Source organism: Taudactylus pleione, unplaced genomic scaffold, assembly GCF_031769625.1.
Source record: "Taudactylus pleione unplaced genomic scaffold, aTauple2 ptg000086l, whole genome shotgun sequence".
Classification (NCBI taxonomy): domain Eukaryota; kingdom Metazoa; phylum Chordata; class Amphibia; order Anura; family Myobatrachidae; genus Taudactylus; species Taudactylus pleione.
Window position 1 is genome coordinate 14,403,780 of NW_028284488.1, and position 26,210 is coordinate 14,429,989.

The following is a 26,210-nucleotide window of genomic DNA, read 5'->3' on the forward strand; positions in this document are numbered from 1 at the left end:
TCTGCGCATGTGCAGAACAAGTCTGCGATTCCGCACATAAACTGGCAGCAGACTGTCAGTGATTAAAATTCTGGGGGTGGGGAGGTGGCAGCGATGCCCTCCGTTTCCCGAAATGGAGGCATGTTGCCGCTGTTGCAGGGCAGGGAAGAAGCCAGGATCTCTGTCAGCTGACGGAGATTTCCAGACCTCTTCCTCTAAACTGTGGCGGCCGGCTGCGGGACCCCATGGGTCACCACAGCCGGCCGATGGTACGCAGATTATCGAATGCTGCGTTGGACAACGCACCTCGGATAAGTAATGTACAGGGGGCGTGATGCCTCCTGTGCATTACCATATCTACAAAGATCGCAATTGCAAAGCTGCCTGCGTGCATACATCATATATCTATAGCCTGCGTGCAGCTTTGCAATTACGATCCTTGCAGAATCAGGCCCACAGTAAAGATGATGTCCGCACAATGCAGAGTGGAATCCACACAGGTGATAAGATGTGTTGCAGCAGCAGATGGTATGCACTGCAGGTACACTGGCAGAACTGGAGCTGGAGTTGGAAGAGGTCTGTGTGCAGCGTGGGAGACGCAGCGCTGATAGATGGTAGACCGCGGTAGATGGAATGCAAACAATTATGATCAGTCTGTATGAGGCGTGGAAGCCGCTGCGCTGAGCAATGATACACAGCAATGAATGCAGACAACAGCATGCGGCCTGAGGGCCTGATTCAGACCTGCTTGCAAGCGGGTCGATGGTGGCCCAGTACGCACTCGCTCCGGGACTCACTACAAAAGGGGCGGCTGTCGATGTTGATCGACAGCTCGCCCCATTTTGTAGGCGGGGCTGGGGGGTGGCTTCACAAACTGAGGCATTCCCATGCGAACGCCTGCCGTTTGTGGGCGGCCCCACTGACATCACCAGTGATATCAGTGGGAGAGCTTCCAGCTCTATTTGAGCCAGAAGCTCTCTGGGGCTTGCGGCCACGAGACCCTACCACAAGGGTGTCGTCGCAGGACCGATGGTCGTGATGGTCTTGACCATCGCGACCATCATCATGGCTGCTCGCTATAGCTGTGGGTGGTCACCCACAGCTATGCGAGCGGCCAGGAGGCCGCTCCTAAAAAAACACTGCCCGAGCTCACTTTTTGCGAGCGCCTCTGAATCAGGCCCTGTGTGCGGCATGGATGCCGTGGCGCTGAGATGGTATACAGTGGCTTTGGTAAACAGTTCTGGTGGTTATCTGTATACAATATGGAAGCCGCAGTGCTGAGAGTCAAACAGCAATGATACCACTGGGTAATGGTTGAGTTTCAGCAAGGAGAGTATCCACAGGAAAACACAGTGTCACAACTCTTGGGTAGATAATGGATGCAACCCATATTTGGGGATTGGCGTGACCTATCTCTGAGGCGTGGAGTCTAATGTTCCGGCGGTGTTCACCAGGGACCCTCGCAAGAAGGCATGGACTTAGCTGCGTCTGACAAACAGGTCACGGCCCTCAGAATAGGTTCCCCTATACATGTGCTGGTGAACTCTTAATACAGCATAGTCGACAGGCCGGGTCAGTACCAAACAGACAAGACGGTACCAGGGGGCAGACGTATGCAGGTCACAGAGGATAGCCAAGGTCAGAACCAGATTACCAAATGCAGTACCAGGGGTCAGACGAAATCGAAGTCACGAACAAAGCCAAGGTCAGGAACAAGTAACAAAGTATATACAGGAACGCTGGAGTAAGGTAATGGAGCCTATACTCTGGCACAGGAGTGCTCCCAAGGACTTCCTTTTATAGGTAAGGCTTGAATTTAGGCGCCTCCTGTGATGTTACCAACAATTGTTCTGGCCCTTTAAATTAATACAGGTCGACGCGGGCGCACCCGTAGGAAGCCGCGGCCGCTCACACCATGCTCCAGAAGGGAACACAGTTGTTCAGGCAATGAGTCTGAGTGGTAACAGGTAATTGGTCAGGCTGAGCAGGTGAGCAGCGAGGTGAGCGGTAATCACTGGGATAGTCTGTTGGAGGTTTTAGACAAAGCAATGAATGAATGTTTAAGACCGTGATTCGTGACATACCTGGATACCCAATCAAATAACAGGAGTTCTGTAAGAAACAATAAAGAAAAGCTCCCCAAGAGATAATATGAAGAGTTTACAAATATAGCTTTCTATGAACCACAGAATACCCAAGAGGCAAAGCCAAACAATGCTTGGGGGGAATGGAGATAAGCAATAGACAAAACAAATGGCATCATTCATTATATGACAATAATAAGTTGTTGAATGTTAGGGGTCTATTTACCTTTGGTGCCTTAAGTGGCTGTGGTAACTATCATCATGTATTGCTGAATGAAGATTTTGACCACGCTATCCTATGTCTTTTTGTATTTAAAACACACAGGTGGAATTCAAATGTTCTGCTGCCTATTTCAAGTATGGGAGTTATCCCCTTGGTGGTGTGAGGCAGTGGCATAGCTTTTCTCTTGGAGAAAAAAAACCCTGTGTTTAGGCTTCATACCACTTGATAGTGTTAATTCTCCTCACTAGCTATGGCCAGCGAATTAGTTCTTTATTGGTCACCCTCAGAGTCTTGTTTGCTAAAGGCTACATATGTTCATGTGTGTAAGGAAGGAGACACGGACACGAACGTGTATATGTAACCACAAGCATCTCCATCTCTCCTTTATTTTTAACAGAACAGCACATATTTATAGATTCCGTCTAGCACATGGTATGCATTATCTGCAGTGAGACTATAGCTCTGTTTAAACATTGGAATCGCATACCTTACCTTATATGTACATATGCTCTTCTGTGCACTTATAACAGGGTCTGTACAATGAATTAACTCCATCCTGTCCTGTGCACCCACCCTTCATGCATACATGGCATACAAAATGGATTCTTATTCCAAAATGGCTTCTACAATAGTGAGCCGCTTAACCACTTCCCTGGCACTGTTGCATGAAATGCAACCACAACTAGCTGGGCTTTAACTGACACAGTCGTATCCCTTGTGACCGCGCCAGCTTGCTAAGTCCCCCTTCTATCCCCCCCCCCCCTGCTCTGGCCCTCTGAGAGTGATTTTGTGGTCTGTGACCCATAAATCGTGCTACAGAATGCTGTGAATGGCACTCTGAGGCGCATTCACTGTAAACCTAAGTGTGAGGAGGGGAACATGAGCACACATATGCTGATCTCTGCATGTGCAGAGATCAGCTGTATCAAGGGGGGACTGATCATCAGTCCCCCCTGTCACATTCTCCACTGTGCTCTGCAATAATGTTAATAGGCAAATACAAACTAACTTCATGAAACTTCATAAAAGAAAGTGCTATTTAATTAGTATGTTAATAGGCAAAAACTCAGAGGGAGGTTGTAATAGGGGACATCTTTTGGCATGGGGGGGTGAGTGGGTGAGTTATGGCCCTCAAAAAAAGATTTTTGGCCGGGGGGATATATTAAAATGTATATGTGCTTTTGAAGTGACACATGGGGAAGGAGGAGGTACAAATATAGTGGGGGAACATTGACACTGGGGTTGGGGGCTCTGCCACGGGGATCTTTTACCATTAGGGGATGGGGAGGTGATACTGCTGGGGATCTTTTGCTATGGGGGATGGGGGCTATTTCCAATGGGGGAGGGAAGCAATTTTAAAATAGGGCCTATCTTAATTACATTTTAATTAAAAACACTAGTTTTCACCCCAACCAACATGGCTCGGCATGATAAATTTGCCTCCCCCTATAAACAGATCATTGTTAACCAAACATTTGCATAGGTGATGGTGTGTTAACAAGGCAAAGGTACTGTTGTAGTTACATGTTCATTCATCTCACGACAAGTAAAGTAGGGTAGGGGACAGGAGCACTTTCATATTGTTCAAAGTATTTGCATTATGAAAAAAATGGGGGATTATCAAGGCAAGAACAAATGATAACTGAGACAATATCATCCTGTATATCCCACCAGTCCTCTCTAAAGGCCCCCATATACAGTGCCATTTTTTACACGATTTGGCTACTTTTGATCGATTGGAACGAGCAGTCATGTAAAAAGTGCCATGTGTGGGCGTGATCATGATGGTGATGCACCACCCTGATCGTCACTGATCAATTGAATCTGCAGGAAGATTTCGACCTATTGTACACGATTGGACACACATCGTACCGTGTGTGTGCATGATGAAGGATGTGATATACGATGGTAGATTTGTTGACAATCTCCCTTGCCACTCCCCTCCTCAATTTTGTACCAGACGACGTGGAGAGAACAGCAGCAGCGTGGATCGTCTGGGGAGATTTGCCTATTATTTTGTAGGGAGTATATACATAGCGCCTGTATTCCATGTATTCTACTGCACCAGCTCCGCCAATGTACCCACTGCACTACCAATGTACCCACTGCCCAGCCAATGTTTATTAACCCTTGTCCCGCAAATGTACCCTCTGGCCCACCAATGTTTATTAACCCCAGCTCTCCCAATGTGCCCACTGCACCACCAATGTACCGACTACCCCACCAATGACTATTGCTGTTCACATGGAACTCTTCTCCACTTCGGCCTTCAAAGTTCTCGTTTGAATACCACCAAGCTAGATTTTCCAAAAATGATTTTATTAAAAAGACCACTCAATGGTAATGACAAATTTAAAACACAAAATAGTAAATTTTATTGTAACTAAAAAACATAATTAATAAACATAAACAATTTAAACATTTCTAACTGGTAAAACATTCAAACAGGAAAAACAGTATAAAAAAACATTAAAATAATTTGAGTATAAAAACAGTTGTTTTTCTGTTTTCCTATCCTACAGAGATGACTAGAGCGAGAGAGAGGTAATTCGTCACTGGTTTTCTGGAGCTGTACAGAAGCCATGTCTTTGGAAAATAAAAAACAAAAGATTACAGCAACAAACAGAAAAAAGCTGCAACCATAGATGACCTAGTGACGTACAGCTTGTCCTATCACAATGAGGCGTGTCCAATATGGGTAATGGCCTGAATCCAAAACCTGAGGACTGTCTACCTAAAAGAGTACAAGAAACAAATGAACTCGCGGGCTTCAGTAGCAGGGGCAGAACATCTACACAAGTACATTATGGTACTTGTACCTGCTCTGGTTTATTCACAAACAGGAACCACAGACAGCTTCACAAACTCTGTTTGAGGGATTAGCCATGACCCTTATAGGTTGTGGATACTCCCATGTTGGGAATAGGACATGATCCTTATGGACTGTCTTAATTCATATGTGGGAAATTGGCCAGGACCCATGTGGGCTGTCATCTCAGTGATTTATCTGGTGTAGTGTAACTATCAGTTGATAAAAAGCATAATGCTGTATAGGCAGCCCACTTTGAAAATATGTAAATTATTTTACCCATAAGGCATTTTGTTTGTTTTTGATGTAATGTTTTCACTCTTTTTTACTGTGTTTTTTTAGCATAAATAAGTTAATAAATAGTGGTTTGCAATAGAGTAAGTTCTATAAAAGATATATTATATATATATATATATATATATATATATATATGTATTTATATTAAAAAGAGAAATACAAAAAATATTCTCCTTATTTCTACAGGTATGTGAAATAAACTACCCCCAGTGTGTGTTATTTTTTTTTTTTTCCAGTAGAAGCAGTCATTGGAGGGAGGGGGAGGAGGAGCACTTGGACCCCTAGATACACCTCTGCACACGGAAAGCGGATAAACTGTCCTCTTTGGATGTGGTATGTACAGACACAGTGCATACACACCATGCCAAATGTTTGAAACAAGTCTGACAGTCCAAATCTTTTCAATGGAGACAGTCCTCCTGCCATAGCACTGCCCCAACTCCATTAAAATAGGCCAGGTATTGCTCCCTGACCTCTTTAGCCCACGCAGTTCCCGTTGACTCCACATTTACAGGTGTTGAAACTAGGGGTGTGCACTGGCCACTTTTCGTGTTTTGTGTTTTGGTTTTGGATCTGGATCTTTCTTCGTGTTTTGGATCTGGATTGGTTTTGCCAAAACCACCCTTCCGTGTTTTGGGTTCTGGGTTTTGTGTTTTGGATCTGTATTTTTTTGAAAAAAAGCATAAAAACAGCTAAAATCACAGAATTTGTAGGTTTTCTGCTCCTATGCTATTATTAACCTCAATAACCTTAATTTCCACTCATTTCCAGTCTATTCTGAACACCTCACACCTCACAATAGTGTTTTTATGTCCAAAAGGTTGCACCGAGGTAGCTGGATGACTATGCTAAGCAACACGAGTGGGTGGCACAAACACGTGACCCATCTAGGAGTGACACTGCAGTGGCAGACAGGATGGCAGTTTGAAAAACTAGGCCCCAAACTGTACATAATGCAAAGAAAAAAAAGAGGTGCAAGATGGAATTGTCCTTGGGCCCTCCCACCCACCCTTATGTTGTATAAACAGGACATGCACACTTTAACAAACCAATCATTTCAGCGCCAGGGTCTGCCACACAACTGTGGCTGAAATTATTGGTTCGTTTGGGCCCCCACAAAACAAGCTGGCAATTAATCTGTCCCTGCACAAACTGGCTCTACGGAGGCAAGATGTCATCCTCATCCTCCTCATCCACCGATTCCTCACCCTCTTCAGTGTTGTGTACATCTTCATCCTCACAGAGTATTAACTCGTCCCAACTGGAATCCACCACCACAGGTCCCTCTGTACGTTCTGGAGGCTGGTCTCCCTGGAAGAGCTGAGAATTCATTTTGATGAACATCATCTTCTCCACATTCTGTGGAAGCAACCTCCTACGCCTTTCGCTGACAAGGTTCCCGGCTGCACTAAACACTCTTTCAGAGTACACACTGGAGGGGGGGCAACTCAGGTAAAATAGAGCCAGTTTGTACAGGGGCCTCCAAATTGCCTCTTTTTCCTGCCAGTACAGGTATGGACTGTCTGAAATGCCTACTTGGATGCTGTCACCGATGTAATCCTCCACCATTCTGTCAATGGTGACAGTATCATATGCAGTGACAGTAGACATGTCAGAAATTGTTGCCAGGTCCTTCAGTCCGGACCAGATGTCCAAACTTGGTCCTGCCTGCCCTGCATCACCGCCAGCGGGTTGCTTAGGATACCTAAGTTTTTTCCTGGCAGCCCCAGTTGCGGGAGAAAATGAAGAAGGAGCTGTTGACGTGTCACGTTCTCTTCAGCTGACAGTGTTTTCACCAGCAGGTCTTTGCACCTCTGCAGGCTTGTGTCGGCCGGAAAGAGAGACACCACATAGGCTTTAAACCTAGGATTGAGCATGGTGGACAAAATGTAGTGGTCTGATTTCAACAGATTGACCACCCTGGAATCCTGGCAAAGCGAATGAAGGGCTTCATCCACAAGTCCCACATGCCGAGCGGAATCGCTCCATCTTAGCTCCTCCTTCACTTTCTCCAGCTGCTTCTGCAAAAGCCTGATGAGGGGAATGACCTGACTAAAGCTGGCAGTGTCTGAACTGACTTCACGTGTGGCAAGTTCGAAGGGCTGGAGAACCTTGCACAACACGGAAATCATTCTCCACTGCGCTTGAGTCAGGTGCATACCCCCTCCTTTGCCTATGTCATAGGTGGATGTATAGGCTTGTATGGCCTTTTGCTGCTCCTCCATCCTCTGAAGCATATAGAGGGTTGAGTTCCACCGCGTCACAACCTCTTGCTTCAGGTGATGGCGGGGCAGGTTCAAGAGTGTTTGCTGGCGCTCCAGTCTTCGGCACGCAGTCGCTGAATGGCGAAAGTGGCCAGAAATTTTTCGGGCCACCCAAAGCGTCTCCTGCACGCCCCTGTCGCTTTTCAGAAAATTCTGCACCACCAAGTTTATTGTGTGAGCAAAACATGGGACGTGCTGGAATTTGCCCAGATGTAATGCCCGCACAATATTGGTGGCGTTGTCAGATATCACAAATCCCCAGGAGAGTCTAAGTGGGGTAAGCCACTGGGCAATGATTTCCCTCAGTTTCTCTAAGAGGTTGTCGGCGGTGTGCCTCTTACTGAAACCGGTGATACACAGCGTAGCCTGCCTTGGAACGAGCTGGCGTTTCTGAGATGCTGCTACTGGTGACGCTGCTGCTGTTGCATCTGCCCCAGCCAACTGTGCAGTTAGTTCCGAGGATTGTGCCCTCCACATCACAATCCAACCTTGCACCCAGCTACCAGCCCACAACACTGATGGGACCAACCCCATCCCACCCTACATCCCCTCCCACTTACCCTACTCCCCAAACCACTTACCCCTCCACATCCTCAGAGGCCCTCTACAGAGCCATGCTGGAGTTGAATGAGGAGCTACCTCAATTTTTAAATAAAAATAATGTATTAATTGTATTTGCTCCTAAAAATATCAACAAGTTTTATCTCTCCCAATAGCTACTCTATGGTATACGGTGGTGAGGACGCAGATTGGACACGGTCACTAAACACATGGCGTAAGGACAGACTGTGTAATGCCGGGGCCACAATCTGGACTTGTGCTATGTGTTTCTTAGTCTATTCAATACGCCGTCTGAACCACCGTATACCATAGAGCAGCATAGCTATTTGGACAGATAAAACTTGCTGATAAGGCAGTTTTTATACATTTCATACAAAGTTGGTTAATAACACATTAAAATGCAGCTATGTTGGTAGCTTTTTATTTCAAATATGCAGTCATAAAGGTTGCCACATTACATATATACAGCCATGTTGGCTGTTTTGTCTTTACATTTTGTTAAAAAAAAACAAAAACATTTTCTTTCACCAGAAAAACATGTGTAGTGTTTTTACTCACCTTAAAGTAGTGGTACTTCAGGACATTCACAATGGCTTTGCAGGTGTCCAGAATGATGTGCCCCAAAGCTTGGGGGCAAATGAGGGTCCCAAACTTCAGGTCTTCAAAGGACTTTCCTGTAGCCAGGTACCTCAGGGTAGCAATGAGTTTTCCCTCAGCAGAGATGGCCCTCCTCATATTCGTATCCTGCCTCCAGATATAAGGGGTCACCAGACGCAGCAACTCCTGGAAGGCGGCGTCATCCATGTGCAAGAGACAATAACAACAGAAACATCCAGATGAGACTGGGCAACCATTATAGAATCAGATTTACATCTGGAGTATATAATAGCAATAGTATCAAGAACAGTAAGGAAATAAATTGCAGATAACTGGTTTAGATATAGCATCTGTAAAAACTAACATCAAAAAAGAAAGAGAGGAAAAAGAAGGGGAGAAAGAAAAAAAAAAGGGGAAGAAAGGCACAGTGCCCTGAACAAGTATAGAGAGATAATATATGGCACTAATATAGAATTAAGGGGGTCATTCAGACCCGTTCGTGAGCAATGGACGCTCGCAAACAGGTCGATGTTGCCCCACTGCACATGCGCACGACGGAGGGAGCTCCGTCATGCACATGCGTGAGACCCGGATAGCGACGGGCTCTCCGTCGCTCCGGGTCTCGCACCAAGGGGGGTGTGCTGGCGATGTTGATTGACAGCATGCCCCCTTTGGTGGGCGTGCCGGGGGCGTGACTGCCAGACGGAGGCGTCCCCATGGGAACGCCTACCGTCTGAGTCCGGCCCCACTGACATCAGTAATGATGTTCAGTGGGAGTGATTTTGGCTCTGATAGAGCCAAAATCACTCCTGGGCTTGCGGAAGCGAGACCCTACCGCAGGGTCTCGTCGCAAGCCCGATGGTCTTTGACCATCATGACCATCTTTTTGGCCGCTCCAAATTTAGCTGGGACGGCCCTGATTCAGAGCGAGCGTTCTGGTCAGAGCGTTCAGCTCTGAATCAGACCCTAAGAGAGTACACACAAGCACACAGCAAAGTAATACTAATAAAAAAAAAGAGATAAAAAAAACCAAGAAACAAAAAAAGACGGCCAGAACAGAAGGGCTGAAAGTCCACCCGGCGAGTGAGAGCTGTATGTTAAATTTTGAAAGCGGTACCACGGATCCCAGATCTGCAAAAATCTAAAGGGTCTATTGTTAAGATATGCGGTAATCTTCCCCATGCTCACCAGATACCAAATTTTATCAATAACTAGGCGAAGAGGAGGGGCCTCCAATCGCTTCCAATGTAATGCAACTAGGCACCTAGTTGCATGTAATATTTTAACTACCAGTTTACTGGTGGATGCATCTAGCCTTGTAATTGGTAGACCCAAAAGAAAAGACCAGGAGTCTTAAACTATAGGGACATTTACCACTTTGCTTATCAAATTCGCAATCATGTCCCAGTATAATGCTATTTTGGGGCATGTCCAACAAATGTGGATGAAAGAACCTACATTGCCGCAACCTCTCTAGCACTGGGGGAAACAGAAGAAAATACTTTATGTAGTCTAGTAGGAACCGAGGAGCTCATTCAGACCCACTAGATGCGTTCGCTCACAGCCTGCATATGTAAATCCAGCGCACGCCCAGCAAGGCAGGCGATCGCACGGCAAGGCATTAGCATGCCCACTATGTCTTGGCATGCGCTCACTTATTGTCTGCAGATGCCCACCAGCCATTCGTAAGGCACCCACTTGCGCACATCATCTCCTGGAAGTGCTTGAAAACATTGCTACATCGTGCACCATCGGATGCGATCGCAGCACGTGAGGTTGACTATACCGTGCCACAAGCACTGCGATCACTTCAGTGTGAAATCCCACCAAGTGACATGTACTATGACGTTGCCTTTTAATTATGCACGCCTCTGAAACACTCAGGCACGCCTGCGTTTGCACTTCCACTCCCCCGTTTCTAGTGGCATGCCCCTGTCACCACCCACACACGGCTTCTCCTGTCACTCACTCTGCTGGTCAGTCTATGCGCAATGAGTGAACGCATCCCACTCTCTCGCACTGGTTCGCGCACTCGAGTTGCAATGCATACGCATGCACAGATTGCAACTATCAGTCAGCTACGAGAGTTCGCATCCTAGCGAGAGGGTCTGAATCAGCTCCAAATCAGCTCCAAATCAGCCATCTGTAAATCTTATAGGCATTCTCCTTAACCAAGGTTGAAATAGATGTTTTTGAGATAGCCATATAAATATCAGACCATGTCTGTTCATCAGGTGGTGGACCTAGGTCCTTTTTACCACTGAAGTACAAACGATGGCAAAGGAAATTGCCTAAATGACAGAAGGAGAGAATAAATGACAGATATAATGCCCTGAGCTAGGTACCTATGATAACACAGAGATTCAAGGACAGCCAAAGAGCAAAGTGGTGTGGGACTATTCTGGGATGTTACAAAATGTCTTATCTGAAACCATATAAACGGGTTCTCCTCCAGTAAGTAAAATTTAGTTATGATATCAGGCAGCGACAAACAAATACCATTATCCAAAATATCTATAACAAAACAAATATTTCTACGTATCTAGGGGCGTGAACGTACCGAGGATTGGCCTGGTGGGAAGATACGGTTATCCCATAAAGCGTTGAGGCAGGAGGGAGACGAGAGGAGTTTAAAGTGGCAGGTACAGTAGTCCCAAGTCTGACAGTTGAAATGAAGAACGGGATGCGAGTTAATGTAAGGGAACCTGGACTTGGGGAAACTCAGGAAATGGAAGGCCAGCAAAGTAAGACAACACAGGTCCGTCTCCAACTGGAGTCATCTAAGAGTGAAGGAAGGGGCGAGCCAGGCAATGGCTTGACTTAAATGAGAGGCAAAATAGTACAAGTGGACGTCAGGGGAACCCCTTCCCCCCCTCCGCCACCAGTCTCCGTAGGACCAAAAATCCTCTTGTAGGCAGTTTATTCCTCCAGACAATTCTGAAGAACCACCTTTGTAGTTGAGCTAAAACTGATTCTGGAACCTTAACCGGCAAGGTTTGAAGCAAGTATAGAAAACGTGGGAGGATATTAATTTTTAGGATTGGAGGTTTCTCTTACCTTTCATGAACTTATTATTGTTTTATCAGATAAGCCTTTTATTTTTATTCTAAGTATATGTGATGTTCTTATGTATGTCTTTTAAAATCATTATGTTCAGTACCTCATTACTGAATGCTAAAACTCTATTTCATATGCCTAAATATTTGTTATAAATAAATTCTCTTTTTTTAATACTAAATTATTATATGATTCATTGTTTACACAATTCTTATTCACAATTATATGTGATATGATTGCTGCACATTAAGATACTGGAGGTTCACAATTGTTTCTTGCTTTGCACTATGCACTTTATGGTATGAACCTAACAATAACACTTCCTTCAAGTACCCAATACACTGAAGATAACTCAGTTTTTTATTAAGATTTTCACTGCATTAATGCACATTTTGATGCACAGCATTTTGAATATTAATTTTTATTACTTCACAAATATTTATTCTATTTTTATATCTACATCAGTTACACTGGCACATTGAGCGCTCTAACACAGTTCCAATTTTTACATGTTTTTATCAACAACAGATCACCACCTTTGCATCTCTTCTGTTTGAGCTGACACTCATACTGTAGGGTAGTGCTGTATACATACGTTTTCATATCCAAAACCGGACATATTTCCGTATATTTGTACACAATCATTTATTTATAAATAGAAAAAAAAAATTCTATGCTCTATTGAATTGAGTAAGGATTTGTGATATCTTCTGGCGCTATTATCTCCTATTCTAACAATATATATATATATATATATATATATATATACTATATATATATATATAGTATATATATATATATATATATATACTATATATATATATATATATAGTATATATATATATATATATATATATATATATATGAAGCTGATTTTTGATATTTGATTCGGATGGTGTAATTATATGTTTGTATATTGTGTTAGTTAGTGTTATATGTGAGTACGTCTGTTTTACATCGTACCATACGGAATATTTAATAAAAGTTACGTTTTAAATTTATTTGATTGATCTAAGAATCAATTTCATTTATGATGGATTATGTGCCCCAACAAAGAGAGTACTGCTTTCTCATCTTTCTTTCCTTTCAAGACTTAGGCCCTCATTCAGAGTCGCTCGTAAGCAGCAGTACACTCGTAGCGTTACGATGTTGTGAAACCACGCATGCGCCGGTGTTACACTGCGCATGTGCGTACGGCTGATTGCGATCTTTTTTTAAGTCGTTCGTCGAATAGCAAACAGGAAGTGACATGTAAAATGTGATTGACAGAACAGCCCGTTTTTGGGCGGTGACGGGGGTGGAGATGCGAAAACGCAGGCGTGGCGAGGCATTTTGTGGGCGCCCCTAAATTATCTCATGCGAACGGCAAATGTGATCGGAACAAGTCATACGTCACTGTCTGATCCACTTTGCGTTCAAACTGCTCGCACAGCTTGTGGTCTGGTATACTCTACCACAATGTCGATGGTCTCGTCAGGGCAGTTTCTAGGGTCAGAGGCTCCCAGTGCGAGCAGTCAAAATGCGCCCCCCTCGAAGCAGTAATATTGTGGAGTGGGCGTGGCGTCATAGTGAGGGGGTGTGGTATCACAGTAAGGGAGCGTGATCTAGAAAGACCACAGAATGACAGCCACCGTGACTACTGAGTACAGGGGTGTCTAACCTGTCAGAGGCAAAGCGCTGAAAAATATATGTAGCTAAACAAAAGATAGACAGCATGCGCGCGCCGGGGGCGCGCGCTCAAAAAATGGGGTGTGGCCTAGCTGTCACAAGCCCACGCCGCATTTCTGTGTGCATGCCTGTGGTGTGACATTTGCAGAAGTATGACCTTGCATCACACCCGGTTTTAGTCGCGTTGGGAGCGAGCCCAGCCAGATCCACATAAAATACACTGCAACAAACCACTTCCACATAAAATATATTGGAAAAGCCAGAGGCACATAAACTACGTTTTAAAACCACATCCACCTCAAATACATTATTAAATCCAGAACCACATAAAACACATTGAAAAAACATGATTCACATAATACACACTTCATTCCAGCCCCCTCCCTTGCCATTCCATCCCGACAGGTCTTAGGCTTCCCCCCCACTGGCTCTCAGGCAAAAGTGCCCATTATGCAGTGCCCCCTGTAGTTGTCCCCATATGCAGTGTCCCCTGTATTTATGCCCCTTATGCAGTGCCCACAGTGGTAGTGTAACTTATGCAGAGCCCCCATTAGTAGTGCCCCCTGTAGTCATGTCCCCTGTAGTCATGCCCCCATCAGTAATGCCCCCAATAGTAATGGTCCCTGTTGTAGTGCCCCAGTATTAGTGTCCCCAGTTGTATTGCCCCCAATAGTAATGCCCCCTTTATAAATTCCCCAGTATTAATGCCCCTGTATTAGTGCCCCCAATAGTAATGCACCCTTTGTAGTAGTGCCCCAAGTAGAAAAGCCCCAAGTAGTAGTGCCCCCAGTAGAAGTGCCCCTGGCCCCTGAGTAATGCACCCAGTAGTGGTGCCTCCAAAGCAATAACCCCAGTAGAAGTGCCCCCCGAGTAATGTCCCCAGTAGTAGTGCCCGGGTGCCCCCAGTAGGGGTGTCTCCCCCAGTAGAAGTGCCCCCAGAGTAATGTCCCCAGTAGCTGTGCCCAGGTGCCCCCAGTAGTGGTGGCTCCCCCAGCAGAAGTGCCCCCAGTAGTAGTGCCTCCCCCCAAGTATTGTCCAGGCTGCCTGCACACAAAAAAAAACAAAAAACAGTAACACTTACCTTCAGCCCCGCTCTGGCGTCCGCTCCGCTCGGCTGCTCCTCTCTCTGCACTATGGGAAAGACGTCATGACGTCCTCCCATAGTGCACATTGTGGGAGCCGGAAGCCGGAAGCAGGAGCCTCCGTCTCCGTCTCCGGCTGCTCTGCTCTGCCGGGCGCCCGCTGGTAACTGAATCTCAGCGGGCGCCCGGCAGTTAACATGCTGTTTCTACAGCAGGGGTAGGAGGCAGCGCGCCCCGTGCGATTGCACGGGTCGCCTGCCCCTAGAAACGGCCCTGGGTCTCGTCCTCCTTCCCGTGCCTCTTTGATGTTTTTTCGATTTATCATTTCATGCCAGAAAAGCAATCAACTTAGAATTGAAAACAAGCTTGGAATGTGTCTAGCAACTAGTTTTTTATTAGTAGCACAAAACCGTACGCAGGTGAAGTACTCAGCTGCTAATTTGTGGCTTAGACAATCAATTAGCGTACCAATTTTTCATATTTGATTTGTATTTTTGTTTTGTTTTTTTGTTTTGTGTTATTGCAACAATATTGGCATCATGTTTGTGTTTTAGCAACATTTTTAATGGTCCCGGGAATTTCTTATCCATTTGGTTTGGGCAAAGTGTTCCTTTAAACTCCTAAATGGTTTTTAACCCTTTGGAATCTGTTTTTTTTTTCTTTTCCTTTTTTGGGGCCGGGATTACCTAAAAACCATATTGAGAATAATGTCACATTACAATGGAGCAGATTTTGAATTGTTTTTATTTTTTACACACATTTTAATATTTTCAAGTGCATTTTCAAGTTTGCATGTGTGGCTTACAGCAATAATTGTGCCAAAAAATGAATACACAAAATTAGTGGCATTTTGCATAAATAAAATAACACACATTAAAAACAATTCACAAGAAAGGAGAGGGAAGTTTTGGCCCTTAAGGAATATGGGGCAAGCACAGAAGGATTGTGGGAAAATTAGCCGGTGCTATCATCGCTTTTTGCCACGTTTGGCTGGGTTAGGGTGGGAGCCTGAACGGGTCAGGGATGTCCTTTGGCTGGCCTCTCCAGAGGCAGATGTTGGGGACTCTGGAGTAGGCAGAGGGCTAGGCACATTTGGAGGGATGGCTGTTGTTGTGCCAGAGGTGGAGGATCCTGATGTTCCGGCAGGAAGGGAGGGCGGCTCCACCATGTGCTGGCGAACGAGCTGCTCCAGGGCATTGGCAATTCGGATGTTGGCCCTGGTATTTTCCGCCAGGGCCTGACCAATGGTCACGTTGGCCGCAGCATTTTGCTCCATGGCCTCCGCCACCTGTAGCAGACTGGCGTCCATCCTCAGCAGAATCTCCGTGTGGTGATCCGATTTAAAATTGAGATCCGTGAGGAGGGCCACTGCTTGCGAGGGGGGTTGCCCTGGACTGGCTTCTGCAGGGTCCCCAGCCGGATCTACTGCTTCCTCCCCTGCAGAGCCAGCAGAAATTCTGCGGCCAAGGCCCCCCTCTGGAGCAGACTCATCCGCCTGTGTCTCTGTTAGAAAAATGTGAAAAGAGTAACATTAGAATCTCCATATTGTCACAAACACATTTCAGAGTTGGTAACATAACAACATTTACCTGGGACAACATGAGGAGCCGCAAAGTCTGGCATGTCCGTATCCATGTTGGACATGCCAAACACCTCCTCATACTGCACACCACTGTGCCAGCTCTTCCAAGTCATTCAGCTCCAATGACACAGGGGTGGGACCCCCTCCTGTCCCCCTTGCATGCCTAGCCCTCTCTGCCAGTTTTTGTTTCAGCCGATATTTATAATCGGTCCATCTGTGGGTGAAAAAGTTGGCATTATTCCTGCAGTATTTGGTCCTGTAACCACTTTTTTAAAAATGTTATTTTTTACGTACCGGCGTTTGACATCCCGGGGTAGACGTTCAAACTCACCCACCCTATTGACAGCACTGGCTATCTCATCCCACATTTTCCACTTCTGGCTTGCACCCATATTCCGATCTGCCTGTGGCAGGATGTCAACACACATTTGGACCAAAACCTCCATCTCCTTTCTTGTGAATTGTGGCTGCCTTTTTTTTTGGCTTCTTTTGTGGGCCTACTCGGCCCAGCAGCCTCTTCCATCGCATCCTCAACACCTTTTTGCAAAAGCATTGATTACATTTAGATGTTCAGTTTTCACGAAATTCTGGTTCTTAAAAATTTTTTAAGCCAAAACAGTCAAATACTTACCGGGCGTCTCTTGACCATTGTTTTGCTGCTCTGTAGCCATTTTGAGAACACCAACTTGAACTACAGCAGACCGTTTTGATTTTTCCGTGACGTATTTATACATGCGTCCGTATTATTCGTCCGCATCATTTATTGTGCGCTCCTATGATCCATCCTTAATTGGAGCGGGAAAATAAAGACTATTAATTGCTTTGGGCGACTCGAGTCGAGGTGGCGGGTGTTGATTGTTGAAGGTTTCGTGTGTAGTAGTGGATTGTTGGCGGGATTAGTGGTTTGAGGCGGGTTTTTGGAGTAGGAGTTGTTTTTTTTTTTTTGGTTCCTTATTTTCCGTTCGTTTTTTTTTATTGCGGTTATTTTCTTTGTCGGTTATTTTTGGAGTAAGTATTTTATTCAACTCCTTTAAAAAATAAAGGATATACAAACCAAATGTTCTTTTTTTTTATTTTTTTTTTGATTTCTTTACAGTTATTTTACTGGGCCCCATTGGAGTTTTTGGACTGTGACTTCTTAGTCGAATTTCTGTAAGTTTATCTTTTTTCCTGATTTACCAATTTGGATGTGTTGTTTTTCGCATATATTTGGTACATTACTGTTTGATTTATAAGTTTAACAATCATGTATTATCAATAAATATAGCGTAATGTTTAGCCAAATATATTTCCTTTGTTTATCCCTTAAAAATGCAAACTATTTAGCACACTAATGTTTCCTTAATCCCCATGTAAAAATGCTAACTATTTACCGCACTAATGTTTCCTTAATCCCCATGTAAAAATGCAAACTATTTAGCGCACTAATGTTTTTTCTAACATAAATTTGTCCATTCTTGTTTGTCCACTCAATGTAGGGTGCATTTTTCAAATAATGTGTGCTCCACCCTATCTTTGTGCGCATTTTGCCAAATTTTAAAAAATAAATTCTGGCACCCCAAAATTCTAAAACGAATTTCTAATTTTGAACTGTAGGTTGTTGCACTCATGACAATACCCCGGCATGTAAGCATCTTTGGATTTTGCGGCAAAGATAAGTATTTTTTGGAAAGATCATTTTCAACAATCATTAACTACCTGGCTTGCCTTTCAGGTTGATGTTGGTCGTCTTATTTTGGCCATGCTTCCGGAACCCGACCAACCTCAACCTCGTCCCAGGCATAGGCATTGTAGGCATGCAAGGCCCAAGATATATAGAACACGTGTCACCCTTTTTGGAATGCACGATGATGAGGTTTTAAGACGATACCGTCTTCCTCCACAAATCATCATAGACACTCTCTCATTAATAGAGAGTGATCTGGAGCGGCAAATTGACAGTCCTACAGCAATACCACCACTTACGCAATTAATGGCGGTGTTACATTTCTGTGCCACAGGATCCTTTCAAACCACGGTGGGAATAGTGGCCGGAATCTCCCAATCCTCCTTTTCAAGGATCCTGAGGGCAGTGATGGAGGCCCTTTTCAAGCACCTCCATCATTTTATTAACATGCCATTGGATATGGGTTCCCTTAGTGTGGTGAAGGCCAATTTTTACCAAATAGCTGGCTTCCCACACATCATAGGGGTTGTGGATGGTACTCACATACCACTTCAGCCTCCAGCACGGCTGGAGGCAATTTTTAGGAACCGCAAGCACTATCATGAATGTAATGGTGGTATGTGATGCCTCCCTCCAGATCCTATCCCTGAATGCAAAATTACCCGGGAGTGCACATGACTCATTCATCATCCGGCAATCAGGGATTTGGCATAAATTAAACTACCTACAAGCTGGTGATGCGTGGCTTCTTGGTAAGTGGAGCCCTTTAGTTGAAACCAATCCAAAACTTGATACACAGTGATCCTGATTTTTGTTTTTTATTTTTCACAGGAGACAGTGGCTACCCTTGCACGCCCTGGCTGCTCACTCCTTATTTGGCTCCCACACCAGGGCCACAAAGTGAGTATAATTCCGCACTTACAGCCACCAGGCAGGTGGTGGAGCGCTGAAAAGGCCGATTCAGATGCCTCCACCGCTCTGTTGGCGAACTCATGTATTTGCCAGCTATGGTTTCGAAAATTGTGGTCCTGTGTGGGTTCTTTCACAACATCGCCATAAGGAGTGGTGTCCCAATGCAGCCAGAGGATGCCTTACCTGAGGATGGCCCCCCCAAGGTTGGTCGGAGGTCAGTATGTGGGGGGGCCATACGCGATGATGTGGTGGCCCATTTTTTCAGGTAATTATTGACAAACATTTACTTAATTGTCCCAAAGTCTACATGTACGATTGTAATGTGCCTTTTTAATCTTGTTTTTTATTTTTTATTCTTGTCTTCCTTTTCAAACCATGTAAAAACGATGCCTACTACCTGACCCACTAAATTGTCTACATGTGGCCACATTGGAACTAATTTGTGGATCAATTATTTCATCGCCTCATTTGTGGATTCATGTTGGCCTGCTACTTATTTCAACAGTTCTTGAGTGTTGTTTGTTTTTTTTGCGTTTGGTGTAGGTTGTTTTTTGTAGTGTGTTTTCACTGTGTGAATTGCTTGTCACAATTCACTTTCTGTTTGTGTTTGCTGTGTATTAAAGTTTTCTTTTCCGTTAAAAAGACTGTTTATTTACACATTACAAGCACATGTAACCTGGCTCCAAAAATGCCACCTTTCCTAATGCCGAATCCTGTAATGTGTGAAATTGTTAAGTCTTTGAACATGCTTTGTGGCTTAGAAAAAACAACAAAGGTATTAGGGTGAATTAGTAGTTTGTTCAAAATAGGCCTAAGCAGGTTTCAGTTTCTATTTACATTACCCACCACAAGAAAAAACACAAACTGTTGGTTTTTCCACAATCCTATTGGTATGGTGAGGTGTTTAATGTGTCAGCTTACATACTTTCTACCGCTTTGTACAATCTAATATACCTTACTTTAAAGAACATGACCAAATCGTGGACTTATGGAAGGTTAAACAATGTATTATTTTCAGTCAAGAAATGAGACTCGTTAACATACAACGCTATTTTATTGTAAAAAATATACAAAACCAAATTACAAACAAACAAAAAATCAGCTCCGAAGGAGCGCCGCCATGTGGTCCAGGACCACTAGCATGGCAATGACGTGGCCACGCAAGGCGGCCAAGCCCTCGTGCATACCATGCATCCGCCTCTGGTCCTCTGTTGGTAGAAAAAAAAAGGGATCCTTAATGAAATGACACCTTACATTATAAGTTGAATAAACAAACTAAACAAATAAATCTATTTGCAAACAAGATCCAGTTTTGTGGTAAAAAAACAAGTACTGGCAAATGCTAAGATGGTATCAATAATAAATTATAAATGAACACACAAAAAGGCGACACAAAAAGGACCAAGTACCCTTGTTAGGGTAAATCAAAAATCCCCAAGAATGAGTGTTTTCACATGTGTGATATGTATCAGTGGAAAATATCCAAGACATTGTATATCCAATTAAAAATTTATTTTTACAACAAAAGAAAGGTAAACATACCGGTCATTGGCCTGGATGGTCTTGGAGGCCCTCCATCCTCCTCCTCCTCGGAGGTGGGCCAGTGCTGGTGGGTTGAGGGAGGGGAGAGGGCGGAAATGGTTGACGGGCCGGAAAATCGAGGGGGTGGTGGCGGGGAAGGTGAAGAAAAGAGAGGGGGTGGTGGAGGGGAGGGTGAAGAAAAGAGAGGGGGGGGTGGAGGGGAAGGTGAATTTTGGGGGTGTTGCAAATTGGGAGAGGGAGGGAACTCAGCTATTGGCCGGGCAGGGGTGGAGGGGGAATTGGGGGAAGGTTGGGGAGATGGGCTGGGACTGGGCGTCGGTGTCAGGGGCCGAGCCCGGCGAAGAACTCTGCGGCGAGGCCGGATTCTGCGTTCAGCCCCTAAATGATTAAGGAAATTTTTTTTTAATTTTTTAGGGAGGGGGGGTGGAACCCAAATTTACAACACAAAAAAAATACAAACATTCTAAAAAAGGAAAACATGCACACACAGACATGTGTAAAAACAAAAAACAGGGCTATACTGCAAACAAACATGCACACACAGACATGTCAAAAAACAGGGCTATACTGAAAACAAACATGCACACACAGACATGTCAAAAAACAGGGCTATACTGAAAACAAACATGCACATGCAGACATGTCAAAAAACAAAAAACAGGGCTATACTGAAAACAAACATGCACACACAGATAGGGCTGCAACAAACAAACAGGGCTATACTGAAAACAAACATGCACACGCAGATAGGGCCGTAACAAACAAACAGGGCTATACTGGAAACAAACATGCACACGCAGATAGGGCCGCAACAAACAAACAGGGCTATACTGGAAACAAGCACACGCAGATAGGGCCGAAAACAAATCCTACAATAAAAAAAAAACACTAACTTGCAGCGATCCACTGCCGAAAACATGCCAGCAAGCGGGGGGTGCGGCACCGCAGATCCGACCACCTGCTCTCTAATTGGCCGATATTACGGCGTGAGCCGAAGGAGCGCAGGTGGTGGCGAACCTCCGCATAGGCTGATCTCTTGGCCCAGTTGGTGATGGGGGGAGGCTGGCTGGTGATCCTCCAATCCATGACCTCAGTGAGGACCAACAGCTCCCGTGTGGTAAATGCGGAGGTTCTCATGATGGCAATGATTTTTTTAAGAACAAACAGTTTTAATAAAGGCCAGAGAAAACTTTTGATTGGCTAATGTACTTTGTAAATTAACAGGAACCATTTTATTGGTTATTGTATGAGTCATGTGTCCTACAGGCTCCAAAATATAATGTGAGTTATGATAGGCTTCATGCAGTGACATGCGTAAGCTAATTTAAATAAAGAAATTTAAACCTGAAAATAGGAATATCCTAAACACAGGAAAACAATAGGATAATTGGTTACAACATGTTTTTTTGATAAAGTAAATCATTGGTGACACCGTACGTATTCTGCAGGAAAAATTACACACACAGACAACAATAAAGTTTATTGAAAATGAAAAAAAAAACGGATGGCAAACATGTGAAGAGCAATTAAGATAATTAATATATTGATTGGCATGATACGATTAAAGTATGTATGCAGAATGAACGAGCAGGTAATCAAAATCTGACAGGACCACTTCCGGTTTGGACTTGTGCGAGCGTTCCCTGCAACCAAATTTGGAGATGGACGGTCAGAGCCGTACTTGCGTACGGCTCTGAATCAGGCCCTTAATTTGTACCTCAGTCAATTTGATTTAAGCATCTGTGCTCAGCCATGGATAGTCTTTAAACCTGGACTGTTAGGATGCCTTGAGGACCAAGTTTAGAAACCAATGCTCTAGAGCACAGGTTCTCAAACTCAGTCCTCAGGGCCCCAAACAGTGCATGTTTTCAAGGTCTCCTCACAGAATCACAAGTGAAATAATTAGCTACACCTGTGGATCTGAACGGTGTGGGGTCCTGAGGACCAAGTTTGAGAACCTGTGCTCTAGAGTATTAGGCTCCCAACCTTGTTCCAGTTGCTGTGTTATCTCTATTATTCATATGCCTAGTGTATGACCGAGCTAGTTATACCCCTTTTACACCAGAGCAAAAACCTGGGTTTTTGCTGGGTCTACCTGAGTCGCAGCTCAGTGTAAAAGGGTCCCTGAAAAATAACCTGGGTCAAGTGACCCTGCAATCCAACCCAGGTAGCTACCAGGGTTGGACCCAGGATGGACCCAGGTAATGGTGCAGTGTAAACGGTGCAACCCAGGTTATCTGATCTGGATCATGCCTAAAATGAGCGGATTGGTGGTTGTGGAGCATTCACCTCCCACTTTTTCTGACCTCACAGGTTTAGCAGGGCAGACCTGAGTTCAGTGTGAACAGGGCTGACCTGGGAGTAACCCAGATCAAAGGTGCAGTGTAAATGGGTCTGACCTGGGTCTGACCAGGGTTGGAACCATGTCCAAAAACCCAGGTCGGACCTGGGTTTTTGGTGGAAAAGAGGTATTACTGACTTCTCTCTGTAATGCAGCTGGATACCAGGACATAAATTATGTCATAGTATCATCCTAACATTTTAACATTATTATTGTATGCAACTTCCTAGTTCTTTTTTTATTATTTTAATCTATAACAAGGGTTACAAGCAATAAGCTAATGAATAAGGAGTGTAATATTTATTAAAAGCTGAAGTATGTGCCATGATGCTGAATTTTATCCGAAAAAAAGCTTAATAACCCTGCTATATTGTGATAGCAGAAAGTTACGGTACAGGTGGAGACTAAACAAGCATTCCATAGTGCGATTCATCTAAAAATATAGTTATAAGATGCTAGATTGGATATATCTGATGTAAAGCTAACAGAATCATAAAAAGTATAGCAAACCTCAGCATTATGTTCTCCTTTAGCAGTGAAAACGTCTTTATTCATGCAGGAATATTTCTTTTGACAGCAGCCAATAATTCTTGTCACATTGAACATTTCCTTAGAATTCAGTTGTATTCATAAGAAACGCTATTATACAATTCTGATCTCTCTTTACAGAAAACTGAACAGCACAATGTTGCTACGTTACAGTACATCTTACAGGTGCAGCCTCCTCTAAAACGGAGATGCATTTCTATATCATAAATCACTCAGGTAACCTGTGAGAAGACACACAGGGGTAAGGGCCTTATTTAGAACTGTATCCTATTGCACAGTAGCTGTTGCCAAAGATGCAACTAATCTGCAATATTATGCTAATGCCGCAGGAGGCGTCTTTTGTAAATAGTCACCTCCTACCGGCCTCTGTGATCCCCTGCTGCATCCGAGGACAAAGCATCGTAACACTCTGCGCGACTATCGGTCATCTGGGTAGCCAGCAGCCATATGATTAACCCTCAGGTTATTCAGGATGGCCGGTGTTTTCATGCAGTTGGAGTCAGTGAAACTGGCCACAAAGACACAGCCACTGGCTTCAGCATTCCCAAAAAATGGGGCTGACGCACCCCCGTTTTCTGGGAAGTTGTCTGACCCCAACCCCACTCCGCCCCCAAACGGCTGCAGCCTGTCAATCAGGCTGCGGCGTCTGGGCACTGCGAGCTCACAGAAGGAGATCTGCACCCGCGCAGTACAAATACTGCTAATGCGCTGATGTTCAAACACCGGAGTTGTACGCAAACCATTGGGTTTGCATACAACTCTGAATCAGGCCCTATATATATTAAACATCGTTTTTCAAAGCTGTCGATTCTTGCTTCTAATGCTGGCATTAAAAGGGCAGTCATACTTATAAAACAAGCATAACTTTGTGTGTATTACTATTTCCCTTTTTAAGAGATGTTTAGTAAATAAATATACCCCAAAGAGTTGTTAATTTTTCCTAAGGTTTGTGACTCAATTTGTTGGTAATCATTTACTGTTTGCAAGTTTCATCAATTAACATGAAAACAAAAGTCACATGAAGTATTGTAGTGAATTTTGAAATTCTAATAGAATAAAAGTCCACTTTCTTGCCATAATGTGACCACAGAGGAGCTTTGTGACTGACTGACTAATGCTAACAAATCGGATTATACAATGCTGGGAACAAGTGGGTGTCACAGCACTGCGCCCCAGCCTGAGCTCAGATACACCACCTGACGCAGGTGGGCGGTTGTGACGTGGGTTTTAATCGAGCTGCCACCACAAAGAGTATTAGAATAGTGCTCTTGCATTCACCAGACACTTAAATCGCACTTAATAATACACAATTATTATGTAAATGTAGCATGGGCCTCTCCAGGAACGTGAATTCATAGAGCAAAGAGATACCGCTGATACATTTTTAGGATTTATTGAGAAAATATCTCCAGAGTTAAATTACAAGGAAAACAGGTAAATAAACAAGACATACAGATATAAATGCACAGAATGATTTCAAATAAAAGAAAAGGATAAATAATCAGAACCCTAAGTTATCTTACTCTGAGGTCTTAGGAGATCTGCGTGGAGGGAGACCACAGGAGACAGAAGATGGGGAGCACTCCTAGCACAAAGCTACTCCCTTGTAGAGTGAACACCGAGTAGTGTGGGTTATTAGTTCTTATGGTTCCACCACTACCCTCTGCCCCAGCAGCCTCCACCCTTCCTGGCTCAAAAGGACTGTCCTTTATTCTCCCAGGGTCTGTGTAGATGTAAATTAGTATGGCTACAAGAACCTACGCATCATATATCTCCATGACTTCAAAATGCAGCTGATAAACTTAAGGTGATAAAAATGACACTCTAGCTGCCGGTTGGTCTGTGAGTAGGGCTTGCACAAGGGCCCCATGCGGTGAGGAGCAAACACTATTTTCATTAAGCTTTTGTCTTCAAAGACTAGATAGCACCTAGCCACTTGGTTCTGAGTAGCTGATGCAACCCAGTTTTGACATACTGTACCAATTCATAGCAAGCATACATTCCTGAAATATATATTTTAGGGAAACTATAATAATGTGCATCACGGTCAGGTTGTTACTTATAGCACCATGAGAACACTTTACCCAGGGCACACAAAACACACACATTCATGAACTGTGACTTTGTGGAATTGTGGGTAACAAATGTTTCTAGGAGAATTACACCTTTTTGCAGCTGCAGTCATGGTAATCTCCACAACAAATCTATATTACAAATATATACTGAGTTATAGAAGGACCTCCTTGGAAAATTAGTACTAGCTTCATATAAAAAAAAAAAAGCACAAAACTTACTGTTAACAAAACCAACAACATAAATCCTCTATATGACATTGCACTTTAAGACAGCTCTATATGAGCATTAAGCATAACAGCTTGAGGACAAGAGGCCTCATTTACAGTAATGACTACTCACCAAATATAAAAAGTATTATATTTACAAATATCTGCAGCAGCCTACTTCTTACTAGCAGTCAGCTGGGTAAGCATTGCAGAGGGGCACCGGGCTGGAGAGAAGCCAGAGACAGGGCGGTTACTAACATTAGGCAGCTTTAGGTGGCTGACGAAGGGCACAGACCACTGGAGGGAGCCACTGAGTTCACAAAATAAAAAGAAGGATTTCTCTTTCAATCCCGGTTGGGATTACTGATGACCAAGGCTGCTGCTGCTGAATGGGGAAGGGGTGTTAATGGGTGCTGACATATATTGGGGCACAGATGTGTGGCATAATGTATTAGGGGCATTGTTTGGCATAATTTATGGCTATGTGTCATACAGTAAATTTAGTGCACAGCTGTGTGGCATATTATGTATTGGGGGCACAAATGTGTGGCATGTTATGTATTGGGGCACAAATGTGTAGAATAATTATGAATGGGAGGCATTAATGTGTAGCATAATTATGAATTGGGGATACAGCTGTGCGGTATATAATGAATTTGGGACACTGATGTGTTGCATATTATGAATTGGTGTCACTAATGTGTGGCATAGTATG